This window comes from Acanthochromis polyacanthus, chromosome 5, assembly GCF_021347895.1.
Source record: "Acanthochromis polyacanthus isolate Apoly-LR-REF ecotype Palm Island chromosome 5, KAUST_Apoly_ChrSc, whole genome shotgun sequence".
NCBI lineage: Eukaryota > Metazoa > Chordata > Actinopteri > Pomacentridae > Acanthochromis > Acanthochromis polyacanthus.
Window position 1 is genome coordinate 1,914,610 of NC_067117.1, and position 12,592 is coordinate 1,927,201.

Below are 12,592 nucleotides of genomic sequence, written 5' to 3' on the forward strand. Positions count from 1 at the left end.
AAAAGATATTTAATGACCGAAATGTGACATTCATGTGTGAAAACAACCAAATTTCAGTCAAATCTGATGTAAAACGACCGAAATATGACACCAAGCAACTACAAGAAACCTGTAAAATGATCAAAATGTGACACAAAACACCACAAAACGTCCAAAATAAGGAGATTCTGCTTCACTGAACCTGCAACAAACGGCTTCAGTTAATAAAGTTTCTGCATTTTGATCCAGCAGTCTAAAACGTGAAGCTCATCAGCAGCTGATGAACACTAGAACTCTGAAAGTTGAGCTGCAATCTGACGGTCTGAAGACGTTTGGCTTTACGGAGCAAATCTGAGGAGAGGATGGAGATGTTTGATGGCTGCGAGGAATCAGACGTTTGGGGGTTTCTGTGCTTCTAAATCAGCTCCATGTGTGTCTGGAGGTTCAGTAAATCCAGGGAGGAGCGATGAAGGCCTCAGGGGAACAGCAGCATACTTCACCTATGGAGTCAAAGTAACGTGACTCCCTTTCTTTCTTTCTGTGTGGAAATGTGTGAACATGAATGGAACCGGCTGCAGAGACCTGACGGAGTTTCTGTGCAGCAGGACTTTGCATTAAGAACACAGATGGGACAGAAACATGGCCCACATTCCCCGGAGGGAACACGAAATATCTCAGAAATAGACGTGTCACGCTACCCGAGTGATCAGACGATGGAGGTGTGGCATCAACACTGACCTGAGCTAACAGCTAGGAGCGACTTAAAACAACCACAAAATAGAGATATAACAACCAAAATGTGGTCGAAACGCCACAAAATGATGCAAAACGTCCACAAAACCAACCAAAGCAAACCAAAATGTGGTCAAAAATGATACAAAACGACCAGAATGTTGACGCAAAATGAACAAAATGTGCCACAAAATGAACACAAAACCACGTAAAACAACCAAAAAGATGTAAAGCAGCTGAAATGTGGTCAAATGTGACACCAAACAACTATAAAAAAGAGGTGTAACAACTAAAACGTAATCAAAACGCCACAAAATGATGCAAAAGAACCACAAAATGTCCAAAATGTGACGTTAAAGTTGCCACTAAACATGTCGAACAACCTAAACGTGGTCAAACATGAACCAAAACAACCACAAAAATTATGAAATTGTGACACAGAACAACCGCTAAAAGCTGTAAAACAATCAAAATGTGATGGAAAACAACCAGAGACCAATGTAATCGACCAAAATGTGGTCAAATGTGACACAAAAAAACCACAAGAAGATGTTTACCAACGAAAATGTGGCACAAAATGACAAAAGCAACCTGAAATGACCAAAATGTGACATTACAATGACCACAAACTGCTGCGAAACAACCACAAAAACCAACCAAAATGTGGTCAAATATGGAGCCAAATGATGTACAACCAAAATGTTGACACAAGAAGTTATAAAATGAACAAAATGTGTCACAAAATGACCACAAAAGCATTTAAAACAACCACTATGTGACAACACAACCACAAAAAGATGTAAAGCAGCTGAAATGTGGTCAAATGTGACACCAAACAACCATAAAAAGAGATGTAGCAACCAAAATGTGATCAAAAAACCCCAAAACAAAACAAAATGTGATCAAAACGCCACAAAATGTCCAAAATGTGATGTTACCACAAAACAAAACATGTAGAACAACGTAAATGTGGTCAAACGTGAACCAAAACAACCACAAACAGAAGCAAAATTATGAAATTGTGACACAGAACAACCACTAAGAGCTGTAAAATCACCAAAATGTGGTCAAACATTACGCAAAATGACTACAAAAAGATGTTGAACGACCAAAATGTGATGCAAAGCAACTACAAACTCAGAAACAGACGCCACCATGTCACGCTATCAGTGTGATCGGACGGTGAAAGTGTGGCGTAAAGTCTGGCCTTACTAAGCGAGCAGCTAGCAGGTAGTTTAGGACGTTTTACGCTGCAGTAGCTAGCGGTCTGAAGATTTAAGTTCCAACTGCAAGAACCATCCCTGTAGGCCCTCTTTTAGAAGATAAAAAACAAATCAAATCCAGAGACTGCTGTAAAAGTCTCAACACTGATAGATAGATACGAAAAGTTCCTCTTTTTCTGCTCTTTCAATGTCAACAACGACAAATTCACCGTATAGGCTAACATTACCGACTTCCTCATAAAACTACAGTTACCTCCAATAACCACTTCTGTCAGCAGTGAAGTTTTCTTTGCCCCCAATTCAATCTGAGTTAATTAATATTTAGTAGACATTTTTAGTATCGTAGATCAGCTGTAGTACCTGGTTGTTCCACCAGGTGGAGCCTCTTCCTGTTTGATTCAGTAGAGACCAGAGGAGGCATTGTGGGAGTTTAGCTCATAAAGGGGCATCATGACAAAGACTCGTGTGGCGATTAATGACCTCCAACCAGAGCTAATGTGTTTAAGATGAACTCGGATTCACTAAAACAGTGTTTATATATCCAGTAAGATCAGTATAGGTCAAATGTTCAACATATATTATCAATGAATCTTTTATTGATTGATAACACTTCAGATTGTTTGAAATTCGTTGGTGTCCTGCCATAAATTGTGCTCTTAAAAGCATGATTACATTTAAGTAAGTATAATTTACTGATTTAGTCAAGTTCAGACATTATTTTGATGAGCTGTGTTGACATAATAAAGTTGCCTCAACTTAATATTTTCTGTGATTTAAGCTAAATTTTCAGATGGGTAAGACCAGTAAATAAAAATACCTTTGGTTGTAGAGAAAAAGCTCAATTCCCAGAACTTGGTGTAGTTTGTTGGTAGAATGTAAAACAGATTTTAGTTGGTTTACTGTAAATCAAACGACAAAAACGTAAAATTTATTGTCTCTATTCTAGTTTTATGCTTGTGGTTGTACTGGTTTATGTGTCATCTTTAATTCAAGCCATTACCTCTGGTTTTAGAACGTTTATATGAGAGGTTATTAAGCACAAAGACGTTAATCCTCTCTGCTTTATTGGCATCGAAACTACTACTTCCATAAAAACACATTAAACAAAAAATTAAAAAGCCCCTGTAGACCTGCACGTATTTATTTGAGCTAAAGCTTCAGAGCTTCAGCGGCTGTTATATGGGGAGGATTAGCCGGCGCTCCACGTTCCCACAGCAAACGAGCGTCATCAAAGAGGCTGTTGAAGCCTGAACAAATATCAACCAGCGCCAGGAGAAAATCCAGCCGCTCCGCCAGGATGTGGCTGCAGACTTCGGTGACGGGCTTCAGACCTTTACCCGCTTTTTCCCCTTAATGCTGCAAATTCCTTCAACTGGGTCAAGCTGCCAGGAGGTTCAGAGTGGGAGAAAACCTGATCTGATTTGATGTATTGATTGATTTCTGTAAGTGTGACACACAAATGCAGAGACCTAACGCCAGTTTAATGCAACATGTTACTGGACAGGAAGGTTTTACGCTTTGGGAAAGGTTAATATAGATGGCTTCCTCAACTCCTGTTGTCCAGAAAGTGCACACTTCTTTCCTAATGGGTCCATGACACCACGTATCAGGTACTTCTGATGCAGTACCGAGGTCCCTCTTCCAGTCGTTACCACCTCAGGTTGTGTGAGTCTTGAAATGTCATCATAAAGCAAAAACAAAAGTCCAGTTTACTTCAAGAACCATCAATAAGCGGGGTCAATGACACCACTTATCAGGTACTTATGATGCAGTACTGAGAACCCTGCACAGGAAGTTTTACCACCATTAACACCTTGATTCATGTGAGTCTTGGGTGGTAAACAGATCAGACGCTACGTGATTTAACAGCGAGAATAAATACCTGAGACTCTCCACAGTTCAAGTTATAAGAGTAGAAGTCTGTTAAATGAAGGTAAAACATCTGTAAGAACCAAACCAGAAGTCCAGTTTCCTTCTACTGGACCATGAATCTTAGAAAAAAACCTGTTTGAACTGCTAAACGTTAACTGGTACAACCAGGATAGAACAGCAATGAATGACTATTTTACATTAGTATCATGACTTGTCAATGAAATATCAGAAAATAGCAAATTCCAAGTTTAAAACTCAAATATATACAGTTTACTTTGACTTCCTCACATCTGTAAGACATCTGGCATTTTGATATCACTTAATTTATAACTGATAAATAGAATAAATGTGTTGGGCTCCAGAGTTGCTGTATTTAATGAGGAATTTAATGCCTGATGGGACACTCACAGTAACAACACACAGGATCTGTTCACAGCACAGCAAGTCTCTGTCTCATTCCTGGCAGTCTTCATCATGATGTTTGCTTCTAATAAGGCCGAGGATTACAGGGTGACTGAGCTCAGTTCCTCCGTGAGCAGGAGAAGCCCAAACCCAGCTTATCTGGGTACAGTAGCAAAAGGTTCAGATTTAGCTCTGCTTTAAAAGCAAAATGTTCTTTCAGGAAATACAGATCCAGTTTAAGACCTTTCTAAAGAAAAAAAACAAAAACTGGATCCACTAGCTGCAATTCAGCACATGACCAGTGGGGGCAGCAGCAGTTTTACATCACGACAACTACAGAGGAAAGTTTGAAGTAAAATTTCTAAAACCTGTGAGGCTGAAATACAACCTCAGACATCCATCTGGAAATGTCACCTTTTGACCTCATGCAGCTCCAGATCATCACACTTCTACCTCCATGCTTCACCATCAGGACCATCCATCCACTGTGGTAGTCCTGGTCAGGTTCTCACCAAACATCTGGACTCCATCTGAGCCCAACTGATGTGAAAGAGCTGCTGTCTGGTTTTCACAGAAAGTAGTTCACTGTCCATGGAGTCATTTTAGGAGCTCTGATTAGTGGAACTATGACTCCTTCTAGACCTCCTGATTAGTGGAACTATGACTCCTTCTGTGCCTCCTGATTAGTGGAACTATGACTCCTTCTAGACCTCCTGATTAGTGGAACTATGACTCCTTCTAGACCTCCTGATTAGTGGAACTATGACTCCTTCTAGACCTCCTGATTAGTGCTACTATGACTCCTTTTACACTTGTAGCCCTGATTAGTGGAACTATGACTCCTTCTAGACCTCCTGATTAGTGGAACTATGACTCCTTCTAGACCTCCTGATTAGTGCTACTATGACTCCTTTTACACTTGTAGCCCTGATTAGTGGAACTATGACTCCTTCTGTGCCTCCTGATTAGTGGAACTATGACTCCTTCTAGACCTCCTGATTAGTGGAACTATGACTCCTTCTAGACCTCCTGATTAGTGCTACTATGACTCCTTTTACACTTGTAGCCCTGATTAGTGGAACTATGACTCCTTCTAGACCTCCTGATTAGTGGAACTATGACTCCTTCTAGACCTCCTGATTAGTGGAACTATGACTCCTTCCAGACCTCCTGATTAGTGCTACTATGACTCCTTTTACACCTGTAGCCCTGATTAGTGGAACTATGACTCCTTCTAGACCTCCTGATTAGTGGAACTATGACTCCTTCTAGACCTCCTGATTAGTGGAACTATGACTCCTTTTACACCTGTAGCCCTGATTAGTGGTGTTAGGATTTATTATTTTTATTATTTCTATTAAACATACTGCTGGCTTAACACTGATTTACACGTTGCTTCAGTGCTAATAAAAGAGTTGTGTAAGAGGGTCTCAAACATGATCCCACACTCTGTGAACTAGGATAACCCAAAGGTGAATGGACCGTGAATGGACCGTGATAAGACTGAGACAGAAGCCAGCAGTTAATGGAGATAGGAACAGCAGAGAAAGTTATGAATCATCATGAGGACGGTCTCATTTACAGTATCTGGGGTCTTCTGACTGGAGCGATCGTGAGCCAAGAGGCTAAAGACGTCAATGAAGAGAGGGTTGAGTTAAACACAGCTTCTCTCCAACACTTTTTGACTATTAAGATTGTTGCACATTCCATAAAAAACACCGTTTAAGACGCCTACAGACAAACATTTTAACAACAGTCCTCTGAACAGGAACGGTCCTTCATGTCAAACTACTTGTCGTTGAGAGAATAAGTAACTTTAACTGAGAGAAGTTACTTGTCTTCTTTCTCAAAAAACGAACACGCTGGAACTATGACTCCTTTTGCACCTGTCGCTATGATTAGTGGCATTATGACTCCTCTTGTTTTTGGATCCTTTTCATCAGATTTTTCTCTTCCTCTGTTCAGTTCTTCTCCACATGGAGCCATGATGAAGACATAGACAGTCTGTAGGTCCAGAACTGAGGAAGTTCTACTGTTCACAGCTCATTTTAGAACCATGTTCATCAGTTTGACTGACTGGAAAGCACAGTTTGGTTTCTCCAATCACAGCTGGATTCATACTCGTTTCTTTGAGTTTCTATTTTGGAGCCCAAGTTTTTGTTTTTGATTGTTCATCGAAGCAAATACTCGTCTGATTTACCTATAAATGACACTGCACAGACTTGTACTAACTTGTTTTATACTGTAATACAATGAAGTTTATTTATATTTAATTGGAAGTTTTAGTTTTGCTTCTGCATATTCAAACTTCAATAGTTCTTTCAATGGGAAATAGTAATAAATATCTTGAGAACTTCCAGAATTTATTGTTGTTAGCGATCATTTTTGACCCATTTTGCTTCATTATAAATGTTTTCTTGAACTCTACAGTCTCAAATCACTTTAATGATGATGAATTCTCAACCCTACAAACGTCATTTAACAAACCCCAGACTTCAGGTCGGGTTAACAAACAAACCTCGGTGGCTCCGTGGCACCAAACCCTTCAGGAGGGTCCAGTTTCAGGGGGAAGAGTTTCCCACACATTTGTCTCTCACACATGTAAAAACCTCCAGATAAACCAGCGGAAGCATGTGGAAGCGTTTAGACCCGGCAGCTCCAAATCACCTCCGTCACCCCGAACTCCACTCTGAGAGGGCTGAGAACCGGCAGCGAGGTCGGAGGTCGGAGGTCGGAGAGGAGGATGGAGACCAGGCCTCCAGAAACCAACAGAACAGGATCATTCAGATTTACATGTTGAGTAAGAAGGAAATCATGGAAATGTAGAAGTGAGATTAAAGCCAGCACACATCTGTCCTTAAGTGAAGTAAACGAAGATGCAAAACAACCACAATGAGACACCAAACGACCAAAAAAGATGCCGAAAACATGCAAAAAATGCAAAACCACCGAGACGCAAAAAGGTGGAAAACCAAAGATGCAACATAACCGAGAAGACACGCAAACTGACCACAAAGTCTCACAAAAAAGCCACTGAGAGGCAAAAAAGATTAAAAACGAACGAAGCTAAATGACCACAAAGACATGCAGAAACAACAACACAACAAACACAATGACACACAAAAGGAACACAGAGATGAAAAGACACAAAAGCGACACAATGAGGTGCGAAAAGAGACACAAAACAACCACAACCAGACACAAAAGGAACACAGAGACACAAACAACCACAACGAGACAGAACAACCACAAAGATGCAGACAAAGATGCAAAGCAAGACACAAAATAACGACAAATAGATGTAAAACCAAAGACGCAAAACAACTGCAGAGGCACAAAAGGAGCACAAAGACACAACTAGAAAAATAGAAACAACAAAGATGCAGAACAACCACAACGAGACAGCAGACAACCACAGGGAGGAAAAGACACAAAAGAAACACAACAAGATGCAAAAAGAGACACAAAGCAGCCACAAAGACATGCAAAATGAAGACAAAGATCTAAAACCAAAGACACAAAACAGCCAGAAAGATACAAAAACAAAGACACAAAAGAAACATGAAGACACACAAAACAACAATAACAGAAACACAAAGTTGCAAATTAAAATGAAAAAAAATACTAAAATCATCCAACAAGTCAAAACCAATTTTGACTTTTGGTTATTTTTTTGTCTCTTTTGGTTATTTTTATTTATTTTTTGTTTTAGAAACTGTATTTGTTTCGTCTGGAGTTATTTGGAACCTTTTTGTGTCTACTTTTTGTAATTTTAGTCACCTTTTTGAGTCGTTGTAGCTGTTTTGTGTCTCTAACTCGCTGTTTTCTATTATTTTTGCAGTTTTTGCATCTTTTTCGGTATTTTTCTGTCTCTCTTTACGTCTCTTTCTGTTTGTTTTGTGTCTCTTTGGAGATATTTTCCAACGGTGAGCTACAAGTTTCATCTGAATTTCAGCAGCAAGTGGATGAATTACTGGAAATCGATTCTAGTGAAATGATTGTTCTAATTAAATCCATCAGATGCTTGTAATTAGCATGTTCATGTTAGCATTTAGCTTAACGCTATAAATTATCTGAAATATTACAGATTAATCTTGTTGAGTTGAGACAAATATTGTTATGATATATTGTTATATGTTAAGTTTTTCTGGAATCAAAGATATTTCTAATTACTTGGATAGTAGTAGCATAAACACAAAGCTTTAGTTGGTAATTCATCTAAATTAAATTGTTCCAACTAGTTTTTCTGCATTACATTAAAGGATTTTTTAATGTATTTAATTGCCATAATTTTAAATACAAGTTATAAACTGGGCAAATACTTAAAAAATAAGTTTCTCCAATCGGATTTTCCTCAGTAGTTCTTTGTCCTCAAAAACAAGTAATAAAAAATTATATTTTTGAGTGAAGACAACCAACAAACTACACTGAGTTTGAGGAATTATGTGGTTTTAATTAAATAAATGGTAGCTTTAAGTTGATTATTTATAAAATTTAGTTGTTCCAATGAATTTTCCCCACATTGTATAAAAGCGTATTTAGTTATTTTTAACATGTTGTACCAAAATTAAGTGTTACAGAAATGAAAATGTTTAGTAGATAGTTTAGGAGATTCAAAAATGTGTCATTCAACCAATTTTATTAAGTTACCTAAACTTGAATTTAGTTTTAAATCAACTAATGCAGAAATTTCAGTTTAAATAAACCAAATTTTAGGTTGATATGGTGTTAATGTGTCAACAAAATGAACACAAAGTTTGTTCTGTAGTTACTGTTTCATCTTCAGATGTTGATTTTCCCCATTTTACGTATTTTTGTGCTTCTTGTGGTGCTAAAACTTCCCCTGAAAGATCAATGCATCTTCTGAATGTTCCAGAACAGGAAGTGAGAGTTTCCTAAAAGTCAGACCTGCCTGGAGGTGAATCTAATCAGAGTTTCAGGAACAGGAAGCTGCCGAGGTTTAGGTCAGAACAAAGGGAACAGAAAACAACAACAACCACAGGAAGTAAACAGAAGCATCGACTGTTTACTGACGGCAGATTAAACCTCACAGACCTGTGGTTTCAGGACAGAGTAAAGAAAATAAATCCACATGTTTCTCCCAAAGATGGTTTCTAAACAACAGAACAACTGGTTGGTTCACATCAGGACACAAAGGAAACACCAGAGACTGGATACGGTGAGGAAACTGTTCAACACTGGAATAAAAGGAACCTTCCACTGAAAATAAATGAGAGCTTACTGATTTAGATAAAATTCTACACACGTGGACAAAATTGTTGGTACCCCTCAGTTAAAGAAGGAAAAACCCACAATTCTCACTGAAATCACTTGAAACTCACAAAAGTAACAATAAATAAAAATGTATTGAAAATTAAATAATCAAAATCAGCCATCACTTTTGAATTGTTGATTAACATAATTATTTAAAAAAACAAACTAATGAAATAGGGCTGGACAAAAATGATGGTACCCATAACTTAATATTTTGTTGCACAACCTTTTGAGGCAATCACTGCAATTAAACGATTTCTGTATTTGTCAATGAGCGTTCTGCAGCTGTCAACAGGTATTTTGGCCCACTCCTCATGAGCAAACAGCTCCAGTTGTCTCAGGTTTGATGGGTGTCTTCTCCAAATGGCATGTTTCAGCTCCTTCCACATATGTTCAATGGGATTCAGATCTGGGCTCATAGAAGGCCACTTTAGAATAGTCCAACGCTTTTCTCTCAGCCATTCTTGGGTGTTTTTGGCTGTGTGTTTTGGATGGTTGTCATGTTGGAAGACCCATGACCTGCGACTGAGACCAAGCTTTCTGACACTAGGCAGCACATTTCTCTCCAGAATGCCTTGATAGTCTTCAGATTTCATCGTACCTTGCACACTTTCAAGACACCCTGTGCCAGATGCAGCAAAGCAGCCCCAAAACATTACTGAGCCTCCTCCATGTTTCACCGTAGGGACAGTGTTCTTTTCTTCGTATGCTTGGTTTTTGAGTCTATGAACATAGAGTTGATGTGCCTTACCAAAAAGCTCCAGTTTGGTCTCATCTGTCCAAAGGACATTCTCCCAGAAGCTTTGTGGCTTGTCAACATGCATTTTTGCAAATTCCAGTCTGGCTTTTTTATGAGTTTTTTTCAGCAGTGGTGTCCTCCTTGGTCGTCTCCCATGAAGTCCACTTTGGCTCAAACAACGACGAATGGTGCGATCTGACACTGATGTACCTTGGCCTTGGAGTTCACCTTTAATTTCTTTGGAGGTTGCTCTGGGCTCTTTGGATACAATTCCAACGATCCGTCTCTTCAATTTGTCATCAATTTTCCTCCTGCGGCCACGTCCAGGGAGGTTGGCTACTGTCCCGTGGGTCTTGAACTTCTGAATAATATGAGCCACTGTTGTCACAGGAACTTCAAGCTGTTTAGAGATGGTCTTATAGCCTTTACCTTTAAGATGTTTGTCTATCATTTTTTTTCGGATGTCCTGGGACAATTCTCTCCTTCGCTTTCTGTTGTCCATGTTCAGTGTGGTACACACCTTTTCACCAAACAGCAGGGTGACTACTTGTCTCCCTTTAAATAGGCAGACTGACTGATTATGAGTTTGGAAACACCTGTGATGTCAATTAAATGACACACCTGAGTTAATCATGTCACTCTGGTCAAATAGTTTTCAATCTTTTATAGAGGTACCATCATTTTTGTCCAGGCCTGTTTCATTAGTTTGTTTTTTTTAAATAATTATGTTAATCAACAATTCAAAAGTAATGGCTGTTTTTGATTATTTAATTTTCAATAAATTTTTATTTATTGTTACTTTTGTGAGTTTCAAGTGATTTCAGTGAGAATTGTGGGTTTTTCCTTCTTTAACTGAGGGGTACCAACAATTTTGTCCACGTGTGTATATGGAATCATTTTGCATCTCTTTGTGGCCATTTTGCATCTGATGTAGTCTTTTTTTTAAAACATCTCTCTTCCCAGAACTCTCCATCTGACTGATTAATTTCATCTCCAGACAGTTTTTAGGACTTTTAGGAAACTCACTTCATTTTCTGTAACTTCTGCTTTCAACAATGAAACTTTACTGATCTTTGTGGGAAAGTTTGTTGTTCTAGTTTCACAAGAAGACACAAAAAATATATAAAAATGTGGAAAACCAACCTCTGCAGATAAAAGCTGAGCAGTAATTAGAGAATAAACAGTATATAATGTTATATTCCACATGATAAAACCTCTCCAGCTGCGTTTCTTAGCTCAGTTCAAAAAGCACGCAGACTGAATCCACAAAATCCCAATAAACAAACACGTCGTCTCCTCGTCTTTGTCTCCAGAACAGGTTTGATGACTTTGCTTCTTTCACTGGTTGTTGTTTGGATCTTTTTCATCCCTGCAGGAACACAGACACACCCAGTTCACCAGCAGCTCAGAGACAAACTGCAGAAACCAGGAGGTCCTGCTGCCCCCTGGTGGTCCATGGTCACTGCTGCACACTCAGGAATGATTGGAGTTTTTAGTCAAATTTTGGACATTAAAAACTATCTATGATCATAAAGAGACACAGACTGAACCCAAAGAGACACAAAATGACAACAAAGAGACACAAAAAGACCACAAAATGACACAAAATGACCACAAAAAGACACAAAGTATATACACAATAATTAGTATCCAGAGGGGCTGCACAGTGAAGTAGTGGTTAGCACTTTCGCCTTGCAGCCCGGTTCGAATCCCGGGGTGGGCCTGGGATCTTTCTGCATGGAGTTTGCATGTTCTCCCTGTGCATGCGTGGGTTTTCTCCGGGTACTCCGGCTTCCTCCCACAGTCCAAAAATATGCTGAGGTTAATTGGTTACTCTAAATTGTCCGTAGGTGTGAATGTGAGTGTGATTGTGTGTCTGTATATGTAGCCCTGTGACAGACTGGTGACCTGTCCAGGGTGTCCCCTGCCTTCGCCCGAGTCAGCTGGGATAGACTCCAGCACCCCCCATGACCCCAGTGAGGATAAAGCGGTGTATAGAGGATGGATGGCTGGATTAATAGCCAGACTGCGTCACCTGGTGTTCAATGCGAGGAAATACAGGAAAACTTGACAGCAGCTGTGAGAAACACTGATTTTATTAGTGGTTATCCTCTCATTTTATGAAATGCGACTAAAACTGAATAGAAGAATGAAATAGAATAAAATTATTTTGTTCATATCACACGTTGTACAATGAAATCAGTCGCATTAATGTCCTGTTTCCTGCTGATTTCAGATTTATAAAGTAAATAAAGTGTCTGACTACTTTAACCTGAATCTATTTTTATTTATTTACATCTCTGTGTGTTTGTCTGGTTTGATTTTTCATCTGTTGGTGATTTTCTGTGCTGAGCTTTGTTCTTCTGGGCGC

The 12,592-nt window shown here is 39.1% G+C and overlaps 1 long non-coding RNA gene across 1 annotated transcript; it reads right to left on the reverse strand.

Annotated features, from left to right (window-relative positions):
* Positions 1-4,858: 4,858 nt before the first annotated feature.
* Positions 4,859-5,510, reverse strand: LOC127534120 (uncharacterized). Its single transcript, XR_007942085.1, has 3 exons — positions 5,449-5,510; positions 5,308-5,375; positions 4,859-4,986 (listed from the first exon to the last, which is right to left on the reverse strand). It is a non-coding gene; the product is annotated as an uncharacterized LOC127534120 (long non-coding RNA).
* Positions 5,511-12,592: the final 7,082 nt, after the last annotated feature.